The sequence below is a fragment of the Mastomys coucha genome, unplaced genomic scaffold, assembly GCF_008632895.1.
Source record: "Mastomys coucha isolate ucsf_1 unplaced genomic scaffold, UCSF_Mcou_1 pScaffold4, whole genome shotgun sequence".
Taxonomy (NCBI): domain Eukaryota; kingdom Metazoa; phylum Chordata; class Mammalia; order Rodentia; family Muridae; genus Mastomys; species Mastomys coucha.
In genome coordinates, this window is record NW_022196910.1 from 33,348,743 (window position 1) to 33,368,019 (window position 19,277).

Here is a 19,277-nt window from a genome sequence, read left to right on the forward strand (position 1 = left end):
TGGCATGTCTTTGTTAAAAGAAAAAAGTAAAGCTAGGATTTCACTCTCAGATCTTACTGTTTTACGTCTTTACTTTAAATTTAGGGGGTGTGGATGGTGAACATAACACTAAAAACGAGAACTGTAGATTTCCAACTCCCAGATTAATTCTATGAATTCAAATCAGCAAACATTTTTTTTCCACCTCTAGATACAGTTGTTAAAACCACATATGTGTTTTAAAAGTACACATATGTAGCAGATGTACACCTTGGATTTCACATGGGTCCCCTAACAATTGGAGCAGGGGCTGTCTCTGACTCTGTTGCCTGCCTTTGGATCCCTTTCCCATAGTTGGGTTGCCTTGGCTATTCTCATTGGGAGAGCACTTAGCCTCAGTCCTGCTGAGACTTGATGTACAAGGTGGGTTGGTACCTATGGGGATGGGAGCTTCCCTTCTCTGAGGAGAAAAGAAGTGGGAGATAGGGGAGGGAGTGTGAAGGTAGGACTGGGAGTGGAGGGGGGTAATGCTATGGATTGATCTGGATAAAAAGGGAAAGAAGGAAGGAAGGAAGGAAAGAAAGAAGGATGGAAGGCCTTTAGTAAAGAAGAGAAAATGTGAAGTTTATTTAAAGAGAGTTGGTGACAGGCAATGAAGTTCTAAGCAAGCCTTGGTGTCCTACACGTCTTACAGAATGCTGGGATACATTATTTTTAGAAAAATTTCACCATTATTTTTGAGGCATTCATCAGGGAAAGAAGCAAGAATGTAGACAAAATGCAGCTGGAGCGACCTAGTTTGGGCCTAACATCTACTGCAGTTTCATTTAGGAGGATGTAAACAGTAAGATTGCCTTTGTGCATCTGATGGTGGCATGTGCCATAATCATCGAGTGCCTCCCTCCTTTCTGACTTACTCAGGAATGTCTCTACTTAACAGGACCCTGCTAACATCTCTTCCTTTTGCTTAAATTCTAGTCTTATCCTTACAAGAAGCTGCAGAGCAGTAGTTGAGAGTACAACTAGTTTTGATATTAATTATTGTTTCTTCTTTGTCTCGGACACACTAATTGAGATATTTAATGTAATCTATCTCCATTGTGTTGGTTCAGGCTTTATTTTTGGACATAATGCCTTTTGTGTCAAATTTATCAACAAGTATTTCCTCATCCTGTTATTTCCTATGTCTTGATTCTTTTTTTTTTTTTTTTTTTTTTTTTTTTTTTTTTTTTTTTTTTTTTTTTTTTTTTTTTAGGACTTCTGTAATCAAGCACAATCTGGCTAGCCAGTACAATAGTAAAAAAATAGAAGATGAGACTAAGGTACTTGGCAGAGTGGCTATCTAAGGTTACCTCCTTGCTTTGCTTTCTTACGGATTATTTCCTGAATATAATCACATTCTTTGGTACTAAGACTTCATATGAACTTAAGGGGGATGCCTTTTAGCCTATAATACTTGTTACTTTCCTGGATGATATTTATTATCACACAATGTGCTGAGTATTTTATACCTGTTGTGCCTAACACCAGAATTCTTTATATACTCCTCAAATTCTGTATTTCTTGACTTACATTGCGATTTTACTATCACTAATCTCTGTTGCCAGCTATTTTTCTTCAGTGCCAGGTTGCTATTTAACCATTCCTGCTCCTAGCAAGAAAGATTTGAAATGACAAGATACACAAAGAAAATTTTATTTAACAGTTTGTCAAACTGAGATACAAGATAATGGAATCCACAGGTTTAGTTTCTGGTGAGAGTCCAGAAGATTTAGATTATGACACCTTATGTCCTCACAAAACAAGAATGAGTGTTATGATTTCATTGGCTAAAATCACAAAACTGGATGTTTACTAGTCTCCTCTAGCTTATTTGCTAAGATCTCTACCGTTCTCCATCAAGTCCTTCTGACTTCATTCCCTAAACCTCTAAAATAAGCACCCACAGAGGTATGATGTTGATAATCAGATTTTTTTATTAGATATTTTCTTTATTTACATGTAAACTTCTCCTTTCCCAGTTTCCCCTCCAAAAAACAAAGAACCAAACAAAAACAACAACAAAAAAAAAACCACTGTTGCCTCCCCCCTCCCCATGCCTGCCACTCCACCCTCTCCCACTTATTGGCCCTGGCATTCCCCTACACTGGGGCACAGAACCTTCACAGGGCCAACGTCCTCTCCTCCTATTGATGATTGAATTTGCAATCCTCTACTATACACGTGCTGCCAGAATGATAATCAGATTTATCACAAGTAATGGTGTGTTTTGCAATGCATGCAGAAAGTACAGAGCAGCACTGAAATAATGTATCTTGCAGTAATGCAAGTTTGTATTGGATATGATTGACAACAAGCAAATATTCTTATCACCCTCACCTTGGTCATTTCACTAACTTCACCCTGCTAAGGTAATATTCTTTTCTTTTAAATGCATCTATAGCATTTGGTGGAAGTACACTGTGTTTTCTATAATTTATTTCATCACTATTTAATCTTTCCTGCCACCAGGCTTCCTGTGTTTGTTTCTGCACTTGCCATTGACGACATCTGTTATCCCCTCCTCTGTTGGTATCACCTACCTGAATTTCCACAGAGCTGTTACTATATGAATTCTATTCTAACCCAACTGTGCTTCTAACTGCTGCTTGTAATAGGTTTGCCCTGCTTCACTGACTATGCCTAATTTGTTCCCTGGTTTTCTTTTCTAAGTGTCTACATCTCACACCTGAAATAAGGCATGAACCTTTAAGATTTGCCATCTGCTACCAAGAGTCTTAGATCACCCTTATTCATTAGAGTGATACAATTAGTTATTCACTCAATAAAACATGTCTTAACAGGTTGTACTGTCTTTCATTGACTGATCCAATAAAAGGTGTGAATAAATAAAGTCTTAGCTACTGTGCAGATAGGTTATATTTGTAGCCATAATAAATACAGAAGGTGTTAAATATTATAGTTAAATCTACTGTCTCTGGACTCATTGACAGTTAGAATCAACCGCACCATTCCCTAGATAGTTTGTATTTACTTACTTTCTTCTATATAGTAGCATATTCAGACATTTTGGGGGGGTTGAATAAAATTATTTGCCAAGAAAATTACATGTGCCAAGTACTGTACCTATACTATTTTATTTAATATCATGTATTATTATTATTCTCATTGCAATGATACTATGATAAACTACAGTAGTACCTTACATTCTTCTTAGATTTCTTTTTTTAATTCATCTATTTACAATTTCATATATGAATTCTTTAAATATTTCTTGTCATTTCCTTAAAAGTATTTTTTACTCTACAGATGTTTGGATTACTTTGTATGTCAAGATGAGTATATTATGTTTGACGTTTTATAAATTCTTTTTAAATTTTATTCACACACACTATAAAATGTATATTGCTCATACCCACTCCCAATTTTTCTCCCCCTCCTGTCTCCACCAACACATGCTTCATGTCCTCTTTTATCTTCTTAATTTCTGACTTATTCTGGTCAGTACTGACTGCAAATGCAGAAGCAGCCAACTAGTGGCCACATCCCCGAAGTATGTCTCCTCTGTACACTCACAAAGTTGTCAATAGCTCCTCACTTAGGTGGAGACTTGTAGAGCCTAGCCCATTGATGGATAGTGTTAGTAACTGGATGGATCCTGCACAGGACTTGTGAAGGTAACTAGAGCTGTTGTTAGTCTAAGAGTATAGCAGCCACATCTTCTTTAGAAGTCACCTTTCCCCAGCGCTCTTCCCCATTCTCTGGATCTTACATTGTTTCAACCCTTCCTCTCAAGATGTTTCCTGAGGTTGTAGAGATTATATAAATGTCTCATTTAGGACTGACCCTTCAATATCAAGTAACTTATATGCAGTATTTTAGTGCACTGTGGTTTTTAACAAGTCATCTCAGAAGGAAGCTTCTCTGATCAAGGTTGAGATCATCCCAGTTCTATGGCTACAACCATAAATAATAGAAGGCAGTTTAACTTTATGAACTTTTGTTAAACAATGGCAGTAGATCATGCCATTTTTTGTCTATTACCTCTCCAGCTATGAGAGTTTTGACTAGGTTTTCAATAGCAGGCCAAATTATCTCCTGTACAACAGACCACAATCCCACTCAGACCATAGTTGGTTATCTCTATAATGATATGCCACTTTTGTGCAAATGGAAACATCTGGCCTGGCAGGTTGGTATCGTAGCATGTAGAGTCCATTGCTGGGATAGTCCAATTATGACTTTCCTTTCCCTGTGGTCTAAATAACACCTTGCAGTATGAAAGCTAGTTAGTGTGTGTTTGTGGGGTTGTTAGATTAGATCTAGTTTGATTTCTTTATGTACTTTAACCAAAATATGTTGTATTATAAGCAACAGGAGTTTACCACTTAATTCTGGTGGACAAACAAGAGCAATGGTGATGATCCATGTTTTGGGGGCATCTGGGGAACTCATGTAGTGGTATCTCACACCTGGTGCTGAGATTTTTATTTAATAAACTGGGTCTTTCTGGGTCTTACCCACTCATGCATTTTTAACTTTGCTAAAACTTGCTTTCTTAAAAATTAAATTATAATTTGTATTAGCTTATACATTTATGGATTTCCATAATGTATATATTATTTATGATAGTATCATATATTTTACATATAAATAAATATAAACCAAATATAGATAGTTATATTTATTTTATATCATATTTTATATCACATCACATATATCATCATATATCACATATACCATATATCATGTATATACAATATAATATATACATTTTTTTTCTTCAGTTAATCCATCCTCACTGCCTTTGCTTTCATTCCCTCTTCAGCCTTTGAGCCCTAGTATTGCCACCCCTGCCCTCGTACCTTCATTCTTGTCTACCATCGTCCCTGAGCAATCTTCTTCAACCTACCACTATGGGGTCTTCCTAGCCTCCTGGCTCTTAAAGACACTCCGATTCAACACTCAAGTCCAAAACCCCAAAGCTAGATGTGACATAACAGATGTAGGTGCTTGCTTTTCTGGGTCATATTTATTTTACTTAATATGACACTTGGAGTTTATTTTGTTTTGTTTTGTTTGTTTTCCCATTGAAATAAATGAATGAAAAAAATAAAACCTAGCAGTTACAATTAGAATAAAGTTAGTACATTTCCTGAAAGTAATTTCACAATTAAGTCTCCACATGGAAACTTGTTATAGCAGTTATATTGCTGTATTTCTAACATAAAGTTCAAGTTGGGAAGATACAAGAATCCTATTAATGAGTAGGTGTGGGCAGAAGATAATGAGTGCCAAAGACCAAAATTTCACCATGCCATATTTGGCTCTTGGGGAGAAAAAGGTACAGTTTTTAAAAAATAAAAGGTCATTAGTAGATTGGTTTATCTCATGAGAAATTTCATTTCAATTGAGAAAATGACTAGAAATCCTTAAAGGGAAAAAAACAACTGTGGAGTATATGCTTTGCTTATGCAAGACCTTGGGTTTGAGGGCAGCACTTCAAAACCCAGCACAATAGAGAAACCACACAGTAAAAATATTGCACAATGGAAAACAGAACAGTTCAGAAAGTATACCATTCTGTCATCAGAAATATATTTTCTGAGATTAGAACTGGAGGCATTTTTCAATCAAATCCCTCTGCCGTGACCTTGCAAACTGATGAGGGAGTTGGTCTGTGGCTATACCACATAGACTATCAGAACTGGGTTCAAACACACACACACAGACACACACACACACACACACACACACACACACACATACACACACGCATGCATACAAGGTATTGGTAGATGCTGACACGGACCTTTTAAACTTTGTCTATTTTGTATGGAAATATCCCTGTCTCTAGTGAGGATTCGTCCTTCCATTTCACTTCCAAATCCTTGACCCCCTTTTTCCTCTACTCTCTTCTACAGTGAAATCCTGATTCGTTCTGCAGTACAGTTTTGCTGTCTCTTGTTTACCTCATTACTGAATAACCCAGATTCAGCTTCCTTTTTAACAAGGTTTTATCCTTCTAGCAAATTTGGAAACAGGGCGTGTTGTCTCACATCTGCTGCTGAATCAGTTGCATGCTGCAGCTGCTGCTCTTATTGCCTGACTGGCTTTCAGTGATGTGTCAGGTGGGCACAACCCTTTGCAGAAATGCATGCCTTCTGTATGCACATCCAGGATGTATATTTAGGAAAACTTATTCATTTCCAGACAATTTCTTCTGTCTCTTTCTCTTTTTCCTTTTGCCTGTGTCACAATTTGACCTCCATGTATTCTATTTGGGTACATATTACTTTATTCACTAAATTTGGATGTATTGAATCGGTATTCTATTCTAATTTTAAATATCAACACATGTGTTATTTAATATAAATATATATAACTTAATACATGAAGCACAGATGGTTTATCATATGCTCCTGAGATTCTCATCTTTCCTTTTAACCTTTGTCTGTTAGGAAAATGAATTATGATTTAGCACTAATGGAACAAAATTCTAACCAGCGAAGAAATGGGTCCTCTGCTAATTATTATTAAATGTTCTATCAAATTTTACGTTTGTTATAGAATCACATATCATCTGTCTTCCCATCTCTTTAATTCTGGAATTGAAGGTGTATATCACAATAACTGTTTACAAGCATTAGTTTCAAATTTCCATTCAAGTAGTTTTCTTGTAGAATTTTATTTAACATATTGGAATGTTTCAAATTGTCATTAATGGAAGGATTATTAAATAATACATAGAGAAAGTTATGATTATTTAAGTCCTTCAGTCGTATCTTTAAACAATTTGTCAGCTGAAAATTGCTTTTAAAATGATTTTCCCAAATTACTTTCACCTTTTCACACTAGAATCATGCGTTATAAATGATTGGTGAAGAATCTGTGAGTCAAGGCTGAAAAGTAGCAGGTCAGGACAAGATTGAGTGGCTTTAACTACACCAGTTTCCAGCTTTGAACCCTGATATCCTTTGTGGAATATAAATAATTATATTCTAGTAGAGTAAAAGAGGTTATGCTGATGTTATGACTGCTTGGTGACCTTAAAAAACCCAACTATTTCTTTTTTTGAAATATAGTTATTTAGAAACCCAAATTTCTGCTTTGGCAAAATACTTTTCTCTTTTCTCATATGTTCCTTTGAAACTTATGCACAGGTTTATGTATTTCTGCTTTCTTTATGATCCCAAGGGCTTTTCAATATTAACACAAATATCTAGTGTGCCATAGAATTTTATTTTGGCCTTTTTCTTATAAGTGCTTCTCTTGAATATGTTCCTTTGAAACTTATATACATGTTTGTATATTTCTGCTTTATTTAAGATCCTATGGTCTTTTCAATGTTAACACGAATATCTAATGCATCATACAATTATATCTTGGTCTCTTTTTGGTAAGAAGTGGCATATTTATAACAGTGTGTGTCTATAATGGTTAATCTTGATCTTGAACTTGATTGGATTCAGAGGCGTCTAGGCTACTACACATCTATAGGTATATCTCCAAGGCTATAATCAGAGAAAATGGACATGTGGGAGAAACTGAGGGGTAAAGACTTGCCCTGAAAGGAGGCTGCAGTAGCCAAAGGTTAGGCTGAATACAAGTAGAAAGTGTGGAATTCATCAGCTATGCTCTGGGCTTTCTTTCTTGGACAGTGACTATTTGGACTGTCCTTCCATCTCTTTCTGAGGTTTCCATCTTCTTGAACTGAGATGCTTCTTTGTTGCCTGGATCCTGAGTGCACAGATGGCTTTTGTTGGACTGTTCAGCTTTCCATTACAGAAGCCAATCTAATAAAAATCCTTTTAGATTATATTACTTTGAAGAGCTGTGGCTAACTCAATACAACCCATAAAAGGAAATTCCATGAGTAGATTTGAAAAATATTTTTTCCTTTATTTCTGCTGCTGAGATAGATTCTGAGTTCAGGGAGTGGCTTCAAGAGTTGTGGAAGAACAGGATGGTTCTTCTAGCATATAAATATGCTTAAAATAGGATGCATTGAGAGTACTAAGATTTCAAGAGAATTGATCCCATGTAAAATATTTGCTTAAGTATTTCAGAATTTTTTTTCTGCTCTCTCGGTGTTTGGATATCAAAGAGGAACTGGCATAATAATATCCATAAAAATGAGGTATGCATATTTCAGTGGCCCAATGTGCTGAACATAAAGGAAGTTACAGAGATATGGATTTTATGCTCACTTATCATTGCAATACAAAAATAGCAACAACAATCTAAATGCTGCACTGTCATAAGACTGAAAGTGTCAAATAACACAAAACATTAGCACCCCCATTTCCCGATATTTGAGTAACAAACTGAATGTAACGTTTTATTTCTGTCAAAGTCCAGATACTTTTGTTTAGTCATATCTACCTGTTTGTGTGGTCACTTTCTATAAAAGTTGTTCTCAACCAGTGAGTTAATGACCCTTTCATAGGCATTGCCTAAGACCCTTGGATAACTCAGATATTTACATTATGATTCATAACAGTACCAAATTTACTATATTATGAAATAGCAGTTAAATAATTTTATGGTTGTAGGTCACTACAATGTGAACTGACTAAGAGGGTCAGTCGCAGCAATAGGAAGTTTGAGAAACATTGTTCTACATTTATGATGGGTTATCTGTGTTGTCAATAGAAAAGGGTAGAAGCAATGGTACTTTATAACCAAGAGGTGTCTTGAATAACATTACAGAGACAACTATAGAAAATGACAACCAATCAAAACTCAGAGTTGTGAAGACCAATCCCAATGTATATACCCACCAGATACTGCCACTCCTACAGTTCAGGAAACATTGTGGAAGACCCAGAACATCATAGATTTTGCTGTGAGGTTATGTCTCCTAGCAATATCAGAAGCTGTGCTGTAAAAGTCTCAACAATACAATTGCCTAAACATAAGCTAAACAAGGAGGACACCTACCGGAAGAACTATAGGCAATGAAGGCATACTGCAAGTGGAAGAAATAGTCTTCCACACACAAGAACCCATCAATTGATTACCCAATATTAATGGTCAGCTCAGTGTTGGGATCTCTCTTGAATAAATGATTGTAAGGGAAGTTCTTCATGTTGCCCATGTAGCTCTTGTAGGAACCTGTGTGATAAAGAATAGAAACTTCTGTCTTTAGTTCTTTCAGAAAACTTGGAAGGTCTTTGGATGTGATCCCTTGCCAGTACAGCTATGTTTCTGGATTAAAATTCCTCTACATTCACCCTCTTCCATATCCTGTAACTATTGTGCCTTGGACTGCAACCTTTGATGTAACCTGGAGCCAGACATCTACCTGTAACCATACCTGAATTTCTCACCCTCAAAAACTGTGAGATAATATACCTTTGCCAATGTATGTTTTACATATTTTTCCATGTAGCAGTGAAAACTTAAAATACCTGTGTTTGGGGTCCAGGATTAGCTAAAACTCACCACTCAGATATGATGAAAATTTACTTTTTTGGTTGATCAAACAGGACCATGGAAAGTACTCAGGATCCAAACTGTGGTGCTTTTCTTTTCTTTTTTTACTAATCATTTTATTTATTTACATTTCAAATGATATCTCCCTTCCCTCTTACCCCTCCACAAATCCCTCATTCCATCTCCTATTTGCCTCTATGATGGTGTTTCTCCACCCACTTACTCACTCCGGCTTCACTACTCTAGCATCCCCCCATCCTGGGGCATCAAGCCTCCACAAGACCAAGGGACTTCACTCCCACTGATGTTAGATAAAGTCATCCTTTGCTATATATGTATCTAGAGCCCTGGAGCTCCCCATGTACACTCTTTGGTTGGGTGGTTTAGTCTCTGGAAGCTCAGGGTTTCTGGTAAGTTGATATTGTTCTTCCTATGGGGTTGCAATCCCCTTCAGCTCCTTCAGTCCTTCACTTAACTCTTCCATTGGGGTCCCTGGACTCATTCTGATGGTTGGCTGTGAGTATCTGTATCTGTATTAGTCAGGTGCTTGTAGAACCTCTCAGGAAACAGCTATACCAGGCTCCTGTCAGCAAGTGCTTCTTAGCATCAGCAATACTGTCAGGTTTTGGTGTCTGCAGATATGATGGATTCCTAGATGGGGTGGTTTCTGGATGGCCTTTCCTTCAGTCTGTTTCAGTTTTTTTCCCTGTCTTTCCTTTGGACAGGAACATTTCTGGGTTAACAATGTTGAGATGGGCCTCCCTTGACTGGAGGCCGTGCCTATCTCCTGGAGGTGGTCTCTATAGGTTTTATCTCCCCCTTCTTGCATATTTCAGCTTGTCTTTTCTTAGGGCAATCTTTTTATAGGAAAAAAAAACAGGTTCAAAATCTCAGAAGGCAAAGTGAGGAGCAGTATCATATTTTGACTAACTAGACAGAGTATTATCAGATGACCTTGATCTTAGGTTAGTGGGGTGATGGCTAGAAGATTTCCAGAATATTGAGATAACATAGTATTAATAATACTATTAATACTAATAGTAGCTTTTTGGCCTATTAGTAACACTTTTTCAGTGTCAGTTGGAACAATTACTTCTGGGAAGTGGATAAACTTGATTTCCCCTTTTGAGCAAAATGGAGGCTAAATACAAAATGGCTCCAGTTATGTTAAAAGGAGCAGACCATAATATGCAGGAGCAACCTGCAAATTACTTAATTTTGTCTTGTTTTTCAAATACATCCTAAGGGTTTGGCAAATGATATTTTTAATAACTGGAACTTTTTATTCTTAGGGTAATATCAGGAGTTGTTAGTCTTGATATTTTTTTCATGAGGAGAATAATTGGTATCTTAAATTTTCTCATAATTCATTTTCTTAAACTTATAAACATGTTTGAGAAAGGAAGAAGGAAATAAAACTTGGATTGTGTAACAAAAACAGTTTAAAGCAGGAATTCAAACATGGGAATCCCATGGCTTCAATTCCATTTCATAAAATATGTTAAATAAATGTTTCAGACCCAAGGTCATAAAATAGGGAGTAAATCTGTTCTAGTGCTTTTAGCTCCTCTTACAATGTAGAATCCAATTTAGGTAAAGCAAACATAAGAATTTACAGACTTGAAGTGAAGATAAAATGATAAAACAAGTACAAAGGTTTCATGACTGTAAATTTTGGTGTACCATGTAAGTATAAGACTTAATATGATATTTGTAGAAATTTGCTTAATACATATTCACTAAGGGATCAACTTTTTGAACATGGGTAGAGTTTATTTTTATTCATGCAAAATGAGTCCATTTGCTTAATAGTTTTGTACATTTCCACAAAAGAGTTTGAATTTTAGGCATTATCTGCTGTCCATTCCCCACAGTTAATATGTTAAGATATTAAGCTTGCATGAGGTAGTGAGAGACATAGGACCTTTGGGAAACAGTGAGGTGATAAGTGAGGGATCGTTGTGATTTCTCAAGAGTTGCACCATTCTTACATGTTGTACCTCCCAACATCATGATCTAGGACTCTTACTTCCAGAACTGCGGAAGATAAGTTTGCTGCTTAAGTCAACTAGTCTATGATGAACTTGTTACCTATCAGATCACTGATATATTTTTACTTCTTACTTTGAGAATGTATTGTTAAAACATTTTTTTAAACTTTCTTCCCAAGTTTACTTTCATAAGCAAATAGGGGTTTTTTTTGATGTTGTTAAGAGAAAAATTTATTATAAACACAAAACATTGTACAATAAACATGCTTTAAAAGGTTTCAACCAGAACAAACAGCATTCTAAAGAGGTAATTTAGTACATAAACTTTGTGAAGGAAAATTGGTCTTCAAGCCAGAGTGTAACTATTGTGGCAATATTTGAAGCATGAGAGTGTGGATAAGTCTTTATATTAAATTGCCGAAAACATGTGTTAACGTTATTTTTGGGTTATATTTGTTTATCTCATTGACAAACTGCTTTAAATATGCATAGAAATTTGTGATTGTTTAATATTTACTGAGGTATAACCAATTTGTATTTCTGTTGGTTTGGTATTAAACATAGTGGAATATGTTTTCAGTTCTTCCTCCTGACTGAAAGTGTTGGGGGTGCTTTCTTTCCTTCCTTCCTTCCTCCCTCCTGTTCCTCCCTCTCTCCCTCTCTCTGCCTTCTTTCATTTCTTCCCTTCCTTGCTTCTTCTTTTTCTTTCTTTCTCTCTCTTTCTCCTTCCTTCCTTCATCCCTTCTTCCTTTTTCTTCTTTTTCTTCTGCTTTTCTCTTCTCTGTCTCATTCTCTCTCTCTTCTGATATTGCTTTATTTTCAGGTTTACCATTAGTTGTATTTACTATAGTAGTTGGTAAATAAATGTGTAGTAAAATTAATGAATAACTGAATAATTACATATGCAGTCTATTGACTTTTGAAGTGAACAATTGAGCAAAAAGCATTTTTAATGGGGCAGCATTTTAATTTTGGAATCCTTTTATATGATAGAATTACTTTAAAAATAAAAATAATTCCTTTTTTTGTTTTTTAAGAAAGGGTTTCTTTGGGTAGCCCTGGCTGCCTCGAACTTGCTCTGTATACCAGACTGGCCTGAAACTCAGAGATTCACTTACTGCTGCCTCCCAAGTATGGAATTAAAGACTACCACCACATGGCCAAATAATAATTCTTGTTGAAAATATTCTGAGAACCAGTAATTTATTTTGTATATTTTTCCTAATAGAATAATATAAGAATAAAGAAAAAACGATAGACTGATAAAGTCTTCTACAACGAGGTTAAGAGCACATTCATACTGGTGGAAACGCAATAATTTCATACAGTAATAAAATGGAGACTATGCATGTTAAGGTTGTGTTGTCTACATACTAAATACATTGTTAACGAATGATGAACTAAGAATATTTAAATTAATAAATGAGTGAATGAATTTATATTCAGAAACTGTACCTGTTATTCAAGTTATGGAGACTTTTAAGTGTTATTCTAATAAAATTGTGGATCAAAAGAAAGGTTTTATAAAGGGGGCGCTGTATTAATTTCTTTTCTAATTTTTATATCAAGTAACTGGCAAATTCAGCCTAAAGGAGGAAAAATTTCATTCAGGGTTTCTAATTTGGATGATACAATTCTTAAAAGAAGGTGGAAGATATGGTAAAATTAGGTCTGTAGCCAGAAAACAGAGAGAGATGAAAGCTGGTGTCTTAGTCAGGGTTTCTATTCCTGCATAAAGAACATGACCAAGAAGCAAGTTGGGGAGGAAAGGGTTTATTCAGCTTACTTCCACATGGCTGTTCATCACTAAAGGAAGTCAGGACTGGAACTCAAGCAGGTCAGGAAGCAGGAACTGATGGAGAGGCCATGGCGGGATGTTCCTCACTGGTTTTCTTCCCCTGGCTTGCTCAGCTTGTTTTCTTATAGAACCCAGAACTACCAGCCCAGCAATGGCACCACCAACAATGGGCCCTCCCACCTTTGATCACTAATTGAGAAAATACCTTACAGCTTTATCTCATGAACCCTTTTCCTCAAGTGAGGCACCTCTCTCTGTGAGAACTCCAGCTTGTGTCAAGTTGACATACAAGCCCGTGTTGTATATTCTTTTCCTTTTGTCTTCAGTCAATAAACCTTGCCCATGGGATGGGGCTTTCCCCATTTATGATGGATCTTCCAACTTCAATTAAACTGACCTAGAAAACCTTTTACAAACAGGCTGAGAGGATTGTCTCAGGAAATTTTAGATTGTTTGATGTTGGCAATCAATATTATTCACTACAAGTCTAACTCTTGTCAGTCTAACATCTAAACATATTACTTTTAACCCACAATATTCTACTTTTTGTCATCCTGGGTTCGTGGACAACTGACAAACTGAAATTCATCCAATTCATCCCATAATCTCTAACAGTGTCAACACTATTTAAAAGTCCAAAGTGTTTTCTGAGGTTCAAGGCAATATATATATATATAAATATATTCATATATATATATATGTGTGTGTGTGTGTGTGTGTGTGTGTGTACTGAGCCTGTATAAAGATTAATTTACATGCTTCCAATAGAAGATAAAAATAGGAACATAGCAAGAAAAGATAAGATCAAAGCAATACCGAACTTCATTAGGGCAGAGACCAAGTTCTACAGCTCCCTATCTGCCATCTGTAGGTCATGATGGCATCATATGGGCACTAAAGGTCATGGGTATCTCTCCCTCCAGATCTTCCTACATCATGCATAGCCTTACTATTTGTCTTTCTTTATTCTATGCCTACAGCTTTCTGCCATAGATTTTCTTAACAATTACACGTGCTTCATTACTATTCACTTTGTCTACAACTTTACCCCTACCCTTTGTGTTTATAGCTTTCTGTGACACTTGTTATTCATTCACATACTCTATCAGTGTTTACCCAGATAAGAGAAGTAAACACTAATTGTGTCACAGCCTGAATGCTATCTTGTCTTCAAAATTTGTCTGCCAAACAAACTAGACCATTACTTTTGAATTCTGTCTCTATCAAGTTCTAAAGGCATTGACACAATGCAGCCAGAACATTACTCCCTCTGAAATCTTATGAGCTGCCTTTTAGCTTTTTGTATTTTTTTGTGGATTCTGGCTTTGACACATCCTATCTGAAAGGCTCACTACGCTCTGCATACAGCACTCCTTGGTTTCTCTAGATCACAGCTTCAATTGCTTCTACTTTCTTCCCACAAATCAGTTCCAAAACCTAGAAACCGCTTGCTTATGTTCATTGTATCACTGGCACCACTACTCAGCACTGACTTTCTGGTGATTACTTGTTCTCTTGTAACTGTTAGTAATTTGACTTCAAACAGCAGAGACTATAAGTTTCACTAGTCAACACCTACTCCTTATTTTTATACAACAATAATTTTGGAGATAGGTATGACAATAGTTGGTTCAAAGACTCTAGAAGTTGTTATGAACAGTGCTTGATAAAACCAGCTGAAGGGAGAAAGGGTTTTTCTTTGCTTACTGATAAAGGAGATATAATTCTTCCTGTAAGACAGGGTAAGGCAGCTAGTCACATTATGTCCCCAGTTCAGAAGCAGAGATAAAACAGGATGATCAACTTGCTTTGTTGATATTCTAGATCCTGTCAAGCTGGTGATATTAATCACCACAGGCACAAATTTAGAATTATAACGAATCTTGCAAGTGACAAAATTGATAGGTTTAGTATTTTGGCAACATATGCTTATTATCTAGTAAAAACTGCTGAAGTGAGATGAATTCTAAGTAATTGATAAGTAACTGTTAGTAATTTGACTTCAAACAGCAGAGACTATAAGTTTCACTAGTCAACACCTACTCCTTATTTTTATACAACAATAATTTTGGAGATAGGTATGACAATAGTTGGTTCAAAGACTCTAGAAGTTGTTATGAACAGTATTTGTGGTTATTTGGGAAATCTGTCTTACTTCCTACTGAATGAAAGAAATGATGATAAAAGATACAAGTCAATGGACCACTGCCAGGAGAAAACCTACACTTTTGTAGAAACCCTTTCAGTGGTTTTCTTCTTTTTATTTTTCTTTTTGTTAGAGAAGGCTCCTTACCTAGTACAGACTAAGGAACTCTGGCAAAAACATGGAAGTTGTGATAATAATTGATTATCAATATTTATCACTAGGATTTTGAGGTACTCAATACTTATTGCTAGCTTATTGAAATCAAAAATCACCTAGGAGACAAGCAGTCAGGCACACCTATTGAGGAATCCCTCAATAGGATAGGTTCATTAGGTTAACCATTAGCCAGGTTTGTGTGGTGTTATCTTGATTAAGCTAATGGAGGTGAGAAGAACAGCCACTATTAGCAGCACAATTCCTTTGGCCTTAGTTCTGGATTGGATACAAAGGAGAAAGCGAATTGAGCTTCATCATTCAAGTCTCTCTATTTGAAGACTATGGATGTGATGGCTCAAATTCTCAATAGTTATGAAAACTGCATGGTATTGGTATAGAGAATGACACCTTGATCAATGGCATAGAATTGAAGACCCAGAAATAAAACCACACACTTACAGACACTTGGTCTTTGACCAAAGATATACAATGGAAAAAATAACATCTTCAATAAATGGTGCTGGTCTATATGGCTGTCTGTCTGTAGAAAAATGAAAATAGACCTATATTTGTCACCTTACACAAAATTCAAGTCCAAGTGGGTCAAGGACCTCAACATAAAACCAGAAACACTGAATCTAATAGAAGAGAAAGTGGAAAAGAGCCTTGAACTCATTGGCACAGGGGGAAATTTCCTGAACAGAACTCCAATGGCTCATGCTCTAAGATCAAGAATTGATAAATGGGACCTCACGAAACTGGAAAGCTTCTGTAAGGCAAAGGACATAGTCAATAAGACAAATCGGCAACTTACAGATTGGGAAAATAATCTTCAATAACCCTACAACCCAGATAGAGTGCTAGTATCAAAAATATATAAATAACTCAAGAAACTAAACACCAAGAAACCCAAACAACCCAATCAAGACATGGGGTATACACTCCTGGGCATATACCCATAAGATGCTCCAATATGTAATAAGGACACATGCTCCACCATGTTCATAGCAGCCTTATTTATAATAGCCAGAAACTGGAAACAACCCAGATGTTCCTCAACAGAGGAATGGATGCAGAAATTGTGGTACATCTACACAATGGAGTACTATTCAGCTATTAAAAACAATGAATTTATGAAATTCTTAGGGAAATGGATAGATTTGAAGAATATCATCCTGAGTGAGGTAACCCAATCACAAAAGAACACACATAGTATGCATTCTCTGATAAGTGGTTATTAGCCCAGAAGTTCAGAATACATGAAGAACAACCCACAAACCACAAGAAACTCAAGAAGAAGGAAGACCAAAATGTGGATATTTCATTCCTTATTAAAAGGGGGAACAAAATACCCATGGACGAAGTTGCAGAGACTAACTATGGAGCAGAGACTGAAAGAAGGACAATCCAGCCTGATATAACTATCTCCTGAGAGGTTCTGACAGTACATGACTAATACAGAAGTAGAGGCTCACAGTCGTCCATTGAACTGAGTACAGGGTCCCCAATGAAGGAGTTAGAGAAAGGACCAAAGGAGCTGACAGGTTTGCAGCCCTTTAGGACGAACAACAATATGAACTAACTAGTACCCTCAGAGCTCCCAGGGACCAAACCACCAACCAAAGAGTACACATGGTGGGACTGATTGCTCTGGCAGCATGTGTATAGTAGAGGATTGCAAAGTCAGTCATCAATGGGAGGAGAGGCCCTTGGCCCTGTGAAGGTTCTGTGCCCAAGTGTAGGGGAATGCCAGGGCCAATAAGTGGTAGAGGGTGGAGTGGCAAGCAGGGGGAAGGGGGAGGCAACAGGGGTTTGTTCTTGTTTTTTTTTTTTTAGGGGAAACTGGGAAAGGAGAAATCATATGACATGTAAATAAAGAAAATATCTAATAATAATAATAAAACATGGGGTATAGAACTAAACCAAGAATTCACAACAGGAGTCTTGAATGGCTTGGAAGCACCTAAAGAAATGTTCAAAGTCCCTTATATAATTTATATAATTTTATTTAGTAATACCCACATACTCACAAGCATTAAGAAGCCCCCCACCTCCTGTCCTCTCCCTCTCTCTGGCTGTGGTACAGCATTTTTTTTTTATTTTTAAAATTGTACATTATCAGTAAAATGTATGAGGAAAAACTGAAAAAGAAGCTTCAGAACTAAACTGCCAGGAGTATCTTAACACTAGCCTGCATTTAAAATGTGTTATTTTGTAGCTATTTTAATATTGTAAATTTATTTTCATCAAGATAGTATATTTCTTGTAACAGTGACTCTCCAGTGTAAGTGAAATCATATGATTATGCAGCCTTGCACAATCTGCTTCAGTTGTCTGGCAACAACTGCCTAAAGGACATTAACTCCAGGGAGCCTTCATCAAGCTTGAAGAGTTGTGGCATCTGGCATGTTAAACAGGGAGTTTTAAACAGCCAGTGAAACAAAATATCTTTTATGTATTTTTAATTAGTTTTAAAAGATTGAATACTATGGACCTTTTAGACATTATCAATTTAATTATTTACCAAGTATTTTATAAGACCTTGATTGATGTTGTTTTACAACAAATGATACATCTCGGGACTTGAATAACTTCAGCAGTTTTGTCAAGAAGTAAAATTTGGAATAAAGCTACAATTATTCTGTTCCTAAAGTGTGTAATTAGAATAAAAAAGATAGGTTACTCAATAATAATCAACTTGCATTATTCTGTTCTTTATGAATGTATTTCTATTCTATATTTTACATTTATAAGTCATGTTTTATTGTTACATGTCATAAGTGAAAACAGAAATTAAAGTTAACACACCCCATCTGTTATTATTTTGTTAAATTATCAGTTGAATGAAAATATTCATCTCCTTTAATAACAACAACAACAATAACAACAAAGAGTCAATAATATAAGAGCTGGCTTGGATTATGGAGGTGATCTGAACAAATTCAAAACACAGCTCCTTGGGTTTCTTCTCAAGACCTCACAGACAACTAGAAAAAAGTCAGTACTGGGCTTACAATGTTCATATTAGAACATGATATGCCTCATCTTATTGGATCACAAAACATATAAATAGTCACTATTCAAAGCAAGTAGTCTATCAGTAGTATCTCTCCCCAGATAGATGCAAATGTTTATTAATCACCACAAAGCCCTTTAGACAGTACTCTTTGGCCAGCAACTATACAAGTACAGATTCACGGAGTTGTATGTGGAGGATCAGCATTTTAGAATTGTGTTTAATGAAATAATTCATTTACACGGTAGGTATGTGTGGAGCATTTTCTGAGTGTCATATACTGCTTGAGAAACTAGCTCTCTGTGTAGGAGATCAATAATGTTGCTTTTCTTATAAAGCTTACATTTAGAGAAGATATGGAGAATAAGTAGACAAAGGAAAAGAATATCAGTAATGTGTTTATTGGAAACCATTCTTTCTCAATGCCATTCCACAATTCAGTATTCCGAGTCTATGGGGTACTACATTTGCTTTGAAGCATGGACAAGTTCTGTTATCCATCATTACGATTTGAGTTTTTTCAGAAATGTCTTTGGGAAATTGTTCAGCCTTCTTACAACTGGCACACTAGAGGATTTCGAGATCTAGGAAAAAGCAACCATGAATACTGATCTGCATTCAACCATCCATCATCTCTGCTGTTTAACATCCGTGAGTCTATGTCACTGGTTCATCATGTGTAAAAAAGACTTCATGCTATGCATCTTATTATATGCTTAACAGATGTTGCTTTCTTCTATCTCCATCATTATT